Source organism: Galeopterus variegatus, unplaced genomic scaffold (genome assembly GCF_000696425.1).
Source record: "Galeopterus variegatus unplaced genomic scaffold, G_variegatus-3.0.2 Scaffold4477, whole genome shotgun sequence".
NCBI lineage: Eukaryota > Metazoa > Chordata > Mammalia > Dermoptera > Cynocephalidae > Galeopterus > Galeopterus variegatus.
Window position 1 is genome coordinate 90,625 of NW_007730588.1, and position 12,679 is coordinate 103,303.

The 12,679-nt window shown below is 38.8% G+C and overlaps 1 long non-coding RNA gene across 1 annotated transcript in view; it reads right to left on the reverse strand.

Annotated features, from left to right (window-relative positions):
* LOC103603168 overlaps positions 1 to 12,311 on the reverse strand; it is a 43,219-nt gene extending 30,908 nt beyond the window's left edge. The window contains exon 1 of the long non-coding RNA XR_551589.1: positions 12,250 to 12,311. This is a non-coding gene — a long non-coding RNA (uncharacterized LOC103603168). The remainder of the gene's footprint in view (positions 1 to 12,249) is intronic.
* Between the last annotated feature and the right edge of the window lie 368 nt (positions 12,312 to 12,679).

A 12,679-nucleotide genomic window follows, 5' to 3' on the forward strand; every position in this document is an offset into this window, starting at 1 on the left:
CATGGTTATTTTTCTTATCTTCTTGGAACAGAGTACTATAAGTGGGCCAGAAATCAGCCCATTAAATATTTACTAATAAATGCATTTATTTCAGCCATTTGGTGTGCTTGTGCTCAAATCTACTCCTGGCTACCTTAAAAAAAGGAACAAATTTGGCAAATCACAAAACAATATGCTTTTTCTTTGCTTTTATGACTTAAACAGTCTACATATTTTTGACAATTTCTCTTCAAAACACTTGCATTTAGCACTTTTAAGCATTTACGAAAAGTGAATAATTTGATTCTATTGGGACACAGTCTTCTTTGATAGTATCTTAAGAATTTTGAGATTATAGATTAAAACTTCTTACAAGTTCAGTGTAGTAACAGAACTAAATTCTGCACTAAATCAGTAATACGAACTTTGTGGTGTTGATGAGCAAAACTAGAGTTCCTGAGTTTGGGAGGTTACAGAGAGAAGAGCCAAACCTGTGGTTTCACTATTTGGGATGTACGGAATGAGAGAAATGAATTTATAAAACATCCCATTCTGTCAGGATTTCTTAAACTTTTTCTACAAACTTTATAGAATTCTCATGTTTTATGCACGTTCCATATTCTCCAGTATAGCTTAGGTTCAGAGTATGCCTTTCGCAGGCAGAAAAGTTCAGTTTCAGAGTTCCCAACTCCTTAACCCATAAGCTTTGTGGCTTTGGTAAGTTACTTAAACCCTCTGGGCCCACTCTCAGTTGCAAAAACTAAATAAGCAGAGTGCTTGGCACTGAGTAAATGCTCAATTTGTTTTAGCAATTAGTATGACTAACCACTGAATATAATGTAAATACTGACAAGTACTCTGTTTGATGGGTACAGTTCTACAGACTGGTGTGACCTTATCCCTGCAGGAACAGACTCTGCAAGTGGAAGGGGACAACAGAAACCATCCTTAGGCCAAGTTGAGGCTCAGGGAGATGGAGCAACTGTCTGAATCACACACCCACACTAACCACTAAGCTTGTACTAAGGACAAGTCTTCCCTGGGTTCCAGTCCCATATTCCCAGAGCCACAGTTCATGATTTTTTTTTTAAAGGTTGTAATTCTTTTTCACAAAGAATTTAATACACTAGGAAAATTGGACCTTACCTTATTTAGCAATGTCTCTCACTTCTAAATAATATTACATTTTATTAGAAGACTCCAGGGCTGGCCCCGTGGCTCACTCGGGAGAGTGCAGTGCTGGTAGTGCTGAGGCTGCGGGTTCAGATCCTATATAGGGATGGCCGGTGAGCTCACTGGCTGAGCGTGGTGCAGGCCACACCGTGCAGAGGGTTGCGATCCCCTTACCGGTCAAAAAAAAAAAAAAAAAAAAAGAAGACTCCAAACCACTGAGTTAGTTTTCTGATTCTGGCTCTCTCTCTCTTTTTAACCAACTTAGCCGTTTTTAAGTGTGCAGCATAGTAGTGTTAGGTATATTCACAATGGTATGGGAAACAGATCTCCAGAACTTTTTCATCTTGCAAATCCATTAAAGAACAACTTCCCTTTTTCCCCTTCCCCCAGCCCCTGGTAACTTTCTGTTCTGTTGTTCAGTTCTCTTAAGTTCACTTGGTTACCACATCTTTAAGAGCACAACTTTGTCAAACTCCAGGCCAGTAGCTCTCAAATACTCTATTTGAGATTTTTTATGTTCCAGATCAGATGACTTAGCTATTTATTAGTCACAACAAATTTTCCTTTCCTTAATCCATGTTAGCAGAAACTACACAAATAATGAAGCTTCGTCCCTAGACCTGAAAAGTGCTAGAAGAACCATCTCTTTCCCAATCAATGGAGGCTTCTTTTACCTTTCACATTCATGATCTGCATCTTAAAAATTTCTCTTTAAAATACCCTTTATTTTTCTTTTCAACTTGTCATACTTGAGGGCTCTATCAACAACACTGTCAATTTTCAAAATCTGGATATTTCAAAAAATGCATGCTTTTAAGTGGCATTATAGATTAATTCTAATAGTGGTGACATTTATTTGCTAAAATAAAATGCTAACCAGTCATTTATTTGCATGGTGGGATTACGGATGCAGTAATTTTCTTTATTTTCAAAATTATCTGAAATTTGGCTATACTACATTTATAAAGAAAATGTTCTAACATTTTAAAATGATAATAACTGCTAAATTAGTGAACATGAAGTTGTTTTATCCAGGAAGGTAGAAATAGCTTAAATATTTTTGATGTGTGCTATTTTTCCTTTCTTCCTTCATTAGATAAACATTCATCCAGCCTCTCCCTAAACCACTGCCAGGCACAGTACTTGGTGCCCAGGATTTGAGGTTGAATAAGACACGGTCTCCTCTGTGTTCAGGAGCTCACAATCCAGTGAGGGGAAAACACAGAAGCAGGCAATTATAATTCAATGTTGGAAATACAATTATGGCCTTATTTTAAGGTATCGTTTTTATTACTGAAAAGGGATTTTTAAAATTCTACTAAAAATATGAAAATGATTGAAAATAGCACTATGAAAAGTGGCTCTGGTCAGACTCTTTTCAGATGGATATTTGTTTTGTAAATATAGCAGTTGACCTACTTCTTATTGCTTGTTTTATAAGTTAATTGTGAATCACTATCCATCCTCTTGTCTAAATCATCATTTACACAAATAATGTTACTGGTTACTTTTTCTTTTTATTTGATGCTGGCAGGTAAGGGGATCCGAACCCTTGACCTTGGTGTTATAACACTCGTTCTAACCAACTGAGCTAACTGGCCAGCCTCTGGTTACTTTTTGTTGCCTTCCTTTCTCCTTTAGGATGCTCCTTTCCTTAACATATTTTGTTGCTGTTTCTCTGAAATACATTTAAATAAAGATGGAAAACTAGAAATTACTTCCACATCTCTGAACCTGCTGTTTATCAGTTTAATTAACTTGTCATTGTAAATCTTGACTCATATGTCAATATTCTATTTTCTTAGTCATGATTTCTAAGTGTTGCATAACTGTGGACTGAGTTACTTTATATAGTTGTATCACAACAAAAGACTGATTGTATTTATTTTCTATGTATGCATTTACTCTTGGTGATGTATGCTGGTTAAATCATGGAATAGTTTTAAAATACATGACAAAAATATCTGAGTAAAGAAATGTCTCTTTGTTTGCTGGATGAATAAATTCTGTAACTATGCAAGAATCCAATTTAAAATAAATTCTAAATGAATTCTATTTTCCAAGCCTGTTCGTCCTTTCAGTAAATGAAATCCATATCCACATGATTGCTCCAAGATAGAAATCTCAAGATCATCTGTGACTCCTTCCTCCCTCTCATTCTCCACGAGTAAAGCAGACTCTAACTGCGAAACCAATCTCTGATCAGTCCTCTTCTCTCCCTACACCCTCTGCCTCAGTGCAAATCCGGGATCCTGCTGTGGCTTCCCAGTGTATCTTCCCACATATGTTCTCTTCTTCCTCTCACCCATTCTCTAACCTGCAGTCTTTTCTCTTTCTAATATGCAGATCTTATAATTTCACTTCCCTTTATAGGCTGAGTTTAACCTGCTAAATCATGTCAAAAATTTTCTGAAAATACCAGCCTTCCTGCCTTAACAGGCACAGTAGCCAAATCTATAGCATTACTTCTGTGAAGCCTGAAGATCCCAAATTGATAAGGCATTCCAATTCCCTTTGATAACAAGAGTAAATAATAATGAACACTTACTGAGTGTACTATTCTGAGCATTTTAGATGCACTAACTCCTTTTACAAAATCAACAATAATAATTACTGCTACCATTTATTGAGAGCCTACTTTACATCCAGGCATCTGTCACACATTCATTAGTTGTTGCCTTTAAAGCTACCCTCCAGGGTAGGTATTACTGTCTCCGTGAGGAACGTGAGAAGAGGAAAAGGGCCTTTTAGAAGGTCCTGTTTAGTCTCAGGCCAATAAGCGAGTAGGTAGCGAGGTCCGAATCCAGCCCTCCTCTTTGCCCATCCCTAACACCGAACACCTCACTGATGCCACGCCCACAGTGCCACACGGAGAATGGTGACTTAAACAGAAATTAAAATATGGCAGCAACGCCAAGCAGGCTGTTTTGACTTATAACTTGTAGAGGAATTAAGGCTGATGCTAAGTTGACAGCACCACGTCCATCACTTAGAGTGTGGTTGCTCTGGGTGCAGGTATGTGTGTAGGGACAACAGGCTCAGGAATCCTTGACATCTGGTGGAGTCACTGAATCAGGACCCTGGGAAAATTTCTTATACCTCGTTTACTTAAAACTTTATTATGATTGCTTACATTCCTCAGGAAAACTACAACAACAACAACAACAACCCAACAAATTGTGTAGATTCAGAGAGCTGTGTTAGCACACAAAATCTGAGGGAGAAACTGTCATTCACAAAGCCTGATTAACCACAGACTTAACATTTTAAGAGGAAGTAGTCTAAGAAAAATCTGCAGCCCTTGCCTGTCCTATGCTTAGTCTGTTAAAGAAAACTAGGGAAGGAGCTTATTACTTCTTTAAGTAGATGAGCTCAAGCGGAAAAAGCCCCCAAATGTTGTGTCTGAGTATGTTCTTTCAGTGGACATCTAAAGCATAATTGTTAGCTGGGACGCAGCTCACAACCCAAGGCAAGTTCTTTGCATTGTGGTTGTGTCTTATGAGCAGGAATGCACATTACCTGTTTGTGCAAGGAAGCTTGCCTTAGTGTCATGTCCCTTCATTGCCTGGTCCAGAGGAGAAGGAAAGAGGAAGGAAAGAAGGTCAGTGGCCATGCGACATGGTCACCCATGCTGCAAGGAGCAAAGGGGAGTTGGAGCTCTGCCTGGCCACATGCTCATCTGCTGGGTCATCCTTGTCATATCAGGAGAGAGACAGCACTTCCATCAGGGGCTGGCCGGGCAGCAGCCTCAAACTGCTGGAGGGCATGCTCCTGTGGCCTCAGACAGCTCCAGAGGGGTGGCTCAGGGCTCCCTCTTTTGTGGAGCTAGTTAAGTAGAGTCTTGGCTCTTAGTTGTGGGTAGAGGATTCATAAAACAAATGTACTTCACAGGGCCTGGTTTTCCAAAGCCTTGCAGTTTCAAATATTGACCTTGCAAAGGACAGGAAATATTCCGCAGTCTATTGAGTCTCTGTTGCAAGATAAGAATCATAACACAGCAAGGCTGCTGGTTCTAAGACAGACAAGTTACTAATTGATATGTAAAGTTACTAAAAAGCTGCTGGAGGGAAAAGGAATGTTTGCTAAATCACATCTTTATTAGTGGATCACTTAATTGCCTAACAGAATGTCATCTGACTTGTTTTTACTGAATGTTACCAGCTTCTATTGTAAAACTTGTTAAACTGTACTTAGTGAGACCCCACCTATGTCTCTTCCTGTAACTTCTTGGTCTGGAGAATAAATGCAGGAAGAGGACCCCAATTCATGGTTAATTTCCCAAATGGAAGAAATGCCTCACACTTGAGGAAGTTCTGGGATGTTAACCCCTTTCTGGGGCTTCTCACTGCTCAAAAGAGATGGGCTTTGAGTAATCTTTGGTGGCTCCGTCACCCAGGGGAAAAGGGGTGACAAATCCGTGGGAGGCAAAGCAACAGTTGTGTTACCAGATGAGCCTTGCTGCCAGCTCCCCACTTCATCTCAACCCATCCAACAGGCTTATTCAAGTCAGCACTGATATTATCCCAGCAATTTGTTTTACTTATTTGGGACAAAAATTCAAACTAATTTAGTCTTCAGTCTGTCACCTTTAGGCTAAATTAAATTTCTCAGTGCTTTGACCATGGGTCTCCATTGAGCTCTGAAAAGATTTTCCCTGAAGGCCCCTAGCTAGGACCAGAGGGTAACTCTATGAGTTCCTCTCTTAATGAGAGTTTGGTTGTTTGCTAACATCCCATTCAAAGCCCCTTCCACCCTGAGTAGTGAAGTTGGCTCCAGCTTCAGTCAGGTGAGTCTGTCAAAGCCCCTGGCTATCCAGGCACCCACCTACTTAACGGGGTGAGCAGCACTGGCCTAACCATCTAGTCACCATGTGTGTATTTTGGGGAGTACTGGGATTTGGAGGCACAGAGTGGAACGTGGAAATGGAACAGTACCCACGACTACATTCAGGTCTATTTCCTCACTTTCCTTTCTAACAAACAAGGTCCGTAAAAAATCTAGGATTTTTAAAATGATCAATTCATATAAAAAGAAACTGAAGAAAATGGAAATGAACTTTTACCTTGTCTCCAGCAGGCTGAAGGAATTACCAGTGAGGTAAAGCAAAACACACTGGACTGGGCTAGCCGATAGCTCACTTGGTTAGAGCATGGTGCTGGTAACACCAAGGACAAGCGTTGGGATCCCTGTACCAGCCAGCACCCCCACACCCCTCAAGAAAAAACCAGACTGAGCCTTCTGTCAACTATTGTCAATGTTATGGTTAGCATTTATTGAGTGCCACCTACGGTCCTCCTTTCTTTTTCCTCCCTCTCTCCCTATCTTCCTCCTTCCCTCCCTTCATTCCTTTCCTCATTTTCCTAAAAAAACTACTGGCTAAATTAGTTTATGGTTATACTATCTACATATAATCTAAATTATAAGGAAAATTAAATGATTAGGTAGGTAACTGAGCTAGGATATCCAGATACTTTTATTCTAAGAGTCACTGACTAAACAGTATTTATTGCTAAATTAGAAAGAAATGTTATGGCCCATCCGCAGAAATCAGCTTATTTGTAGACAATGAGGCAGTCACATTTGGAGGAGCAATGAAGAGCCACCCAGAACCTTTACTTTTCGATGCATGACCTGCCTTTCCTGGTCTGCAGGTGGTAGCGGATTAAGGAAACTAGGCAGCAAGCTAGGCCGGGGAGTAAATCCAGAGCATCACTCATGCTCCAAGAACAACCAGATGTCTGCAGACCAGATGAGGAGTTGCAACGTCAAATAGCTGTAGGGACCAGATTTGCGATGTGAAGCAGTAAATGAGCAGCGTCTGCTGTTTGTACATGTACTCACTTTGCATATTAAACATGGAAGAATAATCTTCACTTCTTCCAAGAACTGTACTTTTTTTTTTTTAATTCTTTTTTTTTTTGGCAGCTGGCTGGTACCTGGACCTTGGTGTTATCAGCATCATGCTCTAACCAACTGAGCTAACTGGCCAGCCCCATTTTTTTTTTTGGCAGCTGGCAGAGATAGAACCCTGGACCTTGCCGTTATCAGCACTATAAATTCTTACACTTTTTATTATTTCTCTTGTTTTGCCACTACTCATAATACATGGAAAAAGAGAAATACTTCTCTATCATAAGGAAAAAACGGAAGTGAAAGGATGGTGGTAAATGAGAATTAATACTCGGCCTCAGTGTTGGGGGCAATTGGGAGTAGTGCAGATTGCGGCAAGCTGCAGAGCACAGGTGTGATTCAAGTGGGCAGTCACCATTCTGCTTTACTGTAGCAGATTACTTCCTGAAGGCAATATGGCTTTCATACTGCCAGACATCACAATTTTTCAGAAAGAAAAAGCTGCAAGTAGATACAGGTTTCCATGAGCTATATCCTGATTTTTAAACATTGGCAAAAAATTTAAAAAAGCCACTGCATAGGTAAAGCCAAACAGCTTTGCAGCTTTGTAGTTACTGGTTTTTAAATTCTGACTAGACAGGGTAAGCAATGAGGACTGCAGAAGCTACAGAGGGACCAGAGATAAAGAATTCTCAAACCGTTTTCATCTCAGGAACAGACTTTCTCTTTTAACTGTAGCAAAAGCCAGTAATGGTTTCCCAGGCAACATCCAGCCTGGCATAGTCTAGAAGCTCATGTGCTTCATCATTTCTTGGTGGGCAAATTTTGGCACAATTTCCCAGAGTCTTACCAATCCAGCAATAGAAGCTGAGATGGTCTATTGAGTATCAACTCCCCGTCATGGCAAATTTAACCTTTTTAAGTACAAAGACTTCTTAACGAATTCTCATTTAAGAAGAAGAGGAAAAAAAAAAAACTTTGTAGCACATTGAAATCAGGTTCTCAAAGCCCAAATGTCTCATAAGTATCTTCTAGGTGTTGTTTATATTTTATTTGCATTGCTTACAATGAATATAGATAACTGGATATTTGTAACACCAATATACTGATATGGTACTTATCTGAATGGCTTTTAATATTTTTTCATAATTGGGCAGAGCTTAGTGGCCCATTTTCAGATAGGTGCTCAGGTTTATACATGCCACTCCTCAAAGATGAATTTAAAAATATTTACTTCCTTTGTTAAGGAGTAATAATAATAAAATATTCTTAGGGAAGTATCAATAACCGTACTAGCTATAACTTAAAAAAAGCTTTTCAAGTAACTTCAAACAAATCTCTATTTTGTTTTTCAGAACAATGAGGAAATATAAGGGTATTTGAAAAGGTTCATAGAAACATAGAATATGAATATGAATATAAATTCTCCCATGAACTTTTTGAGGTACCTTCATAGAATTTAAATGAGCAATTGTGCCTTTTAACTCACATTACATGGGTCCTTTACTGTTTAACTCTCCTTATTATTTTTTCCCACTTACTCTCTAGTGAGCTGAATTGGGATGGATTAGGGTTATTGGTCTGGTGAAGCAGTGGAATGCTGCCATGGATCAGATGTGTCTGCCAAAGCTCATGTGCTGGAAACTTAATCTCCACTGTAACAGTGCTAAGAAGGTGGGAAATCCAATTGTGTTATTTAAAGGTGGGGCCTTTAAGAGGTGATTGGATCGTGTGGACTGTGCCCTAAGAATGAATTAGTCCATTCATGGAGTAATGGATGGCCTTGGGAGTGGTTATGATGGCTTTATAAGGAGAGAGAGAGTAAGAACTTGTTCATGCCAACTCTTGCCATGTGATACCCTGTGTTGCTATGGAGAGTCACCACCAAGAACAAGGTCCTCACCAGATGCACCCCCTGGACAGCGGACTTCCCAGACTCCATAACTGTAAAAAATACATTTGTTTCATAAATCACCCAGCTAAAGGTATACTGTTTTTAGCAACAGAAATGGACTAATACAAATGCTGTATGCACATTGTATGCTGATACCAGCGAAGCATTTGGCCAAGTCTGTCATTATAGCCATGGCCTTACAGATAAGGTGACAATATATGTATAGGTTAGATGAGAGCATATTTCACTATGATCGTAGTCACCTACACTCAGCATTTCATTCAACATTCATTTAGCAAATATTTATTGGGTATGTAGTATGGATTAGGGCATATAGCCTAAGCACTGCTGTAGGTTCTACAAGTATAGGAATGAATACGGACTCTTTTATAGAGGGCACTGAAAAGTAAATAGAGGATTTTAAGCAGGGGAAGATATATTTATATATATAAATAATTATACATATGGATATACAAGGGTACTTCAAAAAGTTTATGGAAAGATTTGTGTTCTCTTTTAATTGTATTTTCCATGAACTTTTTGAAGTACCCTTGTATATGTATTAATAAATATGTAGTTTTTAAAAAGATAACTGTAGCCTTGAGCAGAGAATAGATTATATTCTCACCAACAGTGGATATTGCAATATTAAAATAATTTTAAAATGTCATAAGTGAAACACATTATATCATTATAAAATGATAAAATTAAATTTTGTAAAATTTAAAAAACCAGTAGACTATTTTAAAAGCAGTTTTAGGTTTACAGAAAAATTGAGCAGAAAGTGCAGAGTTCCCATATAGCTTCTACCTTCCCCTCAAAGGCCCCCCTATTACTAACATTTTGCATTGTTGTGGTACATTTGTTACAACTGATGAACTAGTATTGATATATTAACATTAACTAAAGTCTATAGTTTACATTAAGATTTACTCTTTATGTTATATAGTTCTATGGATTTTGGCAAATATATAATATCATGTACCACAATAGCAGTATCATACAGAATAGTTTCATTACCCTAAAAAAATCCTGTGCTTTCCCTACTCATCCCTCCCTTCCTCTCTGAGAAACCCGGGTACCCACTGCTTTTTTTTACAGTCTCTATAGTTTTCTTCTTTCAGAATGCCATGTAGTTGGAATCCTACAGTACACGGCCTTTTTCGACTGGCTTCTTTCACTTAGCAATATGCATAAAAGAATCATTCATGTCTTTTTGTGGCTTGATAGTTTATTTCATTTTTACCACTGAATAATATTCGATGGTATGGATGTACCCTAATATGTTTATCCATTCACCCATTGAAGGACATCTCAGTTGCTGCCAAGTTTTGGAAATTATGATACAGCTGTTATAAACATTCAAATGCAGGATTTTGTATGGCCATAAGTTTTCAACTCATCTGGGTAAATAACAAGGAGTACAATTGCTGGATTGTATAAGACCATGTTTGGCTTTGTAAGAAATTGCCAATCTAGGGCCGGCCTGGTGGCGCACTGGATAGTGCGCCGCTTGGGAAGCGCGGCGGCGCTCCCGCCGCAAAGACTATTAATGTTTATGATAGAACTTTTTAAGTATTAAATTTTTTTCAGAAAAAAATAATCTGTGTGCAGGTTTTTGTGTGGGTGTAAGTTTTCAATTTCTTTGCATAAATACCAAGGAGCACAATTGCTGTATCATATGGTAAGATTATATTTAGTTTTTTAAGGAACTGCAAACTGTCTTCCGAAATGGACATAACGTTTTGCATTCCCACCAGCAATGGATGAGAGTTCTTGTTGCTCCACATCCTCACCAGCATTTGGTGTTACCAGTGTTTTGGATTTTAATCATTCTAATACAGGTATGACACCATCTCATTGTTTTAGTTTGCAATTCCCTAATGACATATGATGTTGAACATCTTTGTATGTGCTTAGTTGCTATCTGCATATCTTCTTTTAGTGAGGTATCTATTTAGGTCTTTTGTCCATTATTTAACTGGGTTGTTTTTCTCATTGTTGGATGTTAAGACATCTTTATACATTTTGGATAAGTTCTTAATCAGATATGTGTTTTGAAAATGCTTTCTCACAGTCTGTGACTCGCCTTTTTTATCCTTTAAACAGTGTCTTTTGCAGAGCAGAGTTTTTAATTTTAATAAAGTCCCACTTATTAATTTTTCTTTCATGGATCATGCTTTTGGTGTTGAATCTAAAAACTCATTGCCAATCATAAGGCCACCTAGATTTTCTCCTAAGAGGTCTATTATCCATTTTGAGTTAATTTTTGTGAAAAGTGTACTGTCTGTGTTAGGTCAACTTTTTTCTTTTTTCTTAGGTGGGTGTCCAGTTGTTCCAGCACCATTTGTTTGTTTGTTTGTTTTTTCCTTTTTGTCTTTTTTTGTGTCCGGCAATGGATTGCAACCCTCAGTGTCGTGCCCGTACCGGACCAGGACCGGCAACGGGATCGCAACCCTTGTTGTTGCGCCCGCACCTTGCTCAGCCAGTGAGCGGGAACCGGTCTGTATGTGGGATCCGAACCCTCGGCAGGAGCGCCGCCGCACTCCCAAGCGGCACACTGTAGCAGTGCGCCACTGGGCCCGCCCCAGCAGCACCATTTGTTAAAAAGACTATCCTTTCTCCATTGATTTGCCTTTGCTCCTTTATCAAAGATCAGTTGACTATATTTATGTGGGTCTGTTTCTGGGATCTGTTATGTTCCATTGATTTATTTGTCTGTTCCTTCACCTCACTATCTTTTTTTTTTTTTTGAGACCGGCCGCACTGCGCTCAGCCAGTGAGTGCTGTGAGCACACCGGTCATCCCTATATAGGATCTGAACCCGCGGCGGCGGGAGCGCTGCTGCGCTCCCAGCGCCGCACTCTCCCAAGTGTGCCACGGGCTGGGCCCCACCTCACTATCTTGATTGCTGTCGCATTATAGTAAGTCCTGATGTTGGGTAGTCCTTCTCCTTTGTTCTTCTTCAATATTATGTTGACTATTCTGGGTCTTCTGCCTTTTCTTAAAAACTTTAGAATAAATTTGCTGATATCTACAAAATAACTTGATGGTATTTGGATTTGGATTGTGTAGAATCTATAGATCAGGTTGGAAAGAACTGATAGCATGACAAACTTGAGCCTTCCTATCCATGAGCATGGAATAGCTTTCCATTTATTTAGTTGTTTGATTTTTTTCATCAGAGTTTTGTAGTTTTCCTCATATAGATCTTGTACATATTTTGTTAGATTTATACCTAAGTATTTTTGGATGTATGAATGTCAATGGTGTGTTTTTAATTTCAAGTTGTATTTTTAATTATAATTGTTCATTGCTGATATGTAGGAAAGCTATTATTTTTGTATACTAACCTTGTATTCTGCAACCTTGCCGTAATCACTTAATAGCTCCAGGAGGGTTTTGTTGTTGTTGTTGTTAATTCTTTGGGATTTTCTTTGCAAACAATCATATCATCTGTGAACAAAGACAGTTTTATTTCTTTCTTCTCAATCTGTATAACTGTTATTTACTTTTTGGGGGGTCTTATTGCATTGGTTAGGACTTCCCATACAATGTTGAATGGAGTGGTGAGTGGGAACATCCTTGCCTTGTTTCTGATTTAAAGGAGACAGCATCTGGTTTCTTACCACTGAGCATGATGTTAGGTACAGTTATTTTGTAGCTTTTCTTTATCAAGTTGAGGAAGCTCCCCTCTATTCTTAGTTTGTTGAGGGTATTTTTTTTTAAGAATCACGAATGAATGTAGGATTTTGTAAAATGCTTTTCTGCATATATTGATAT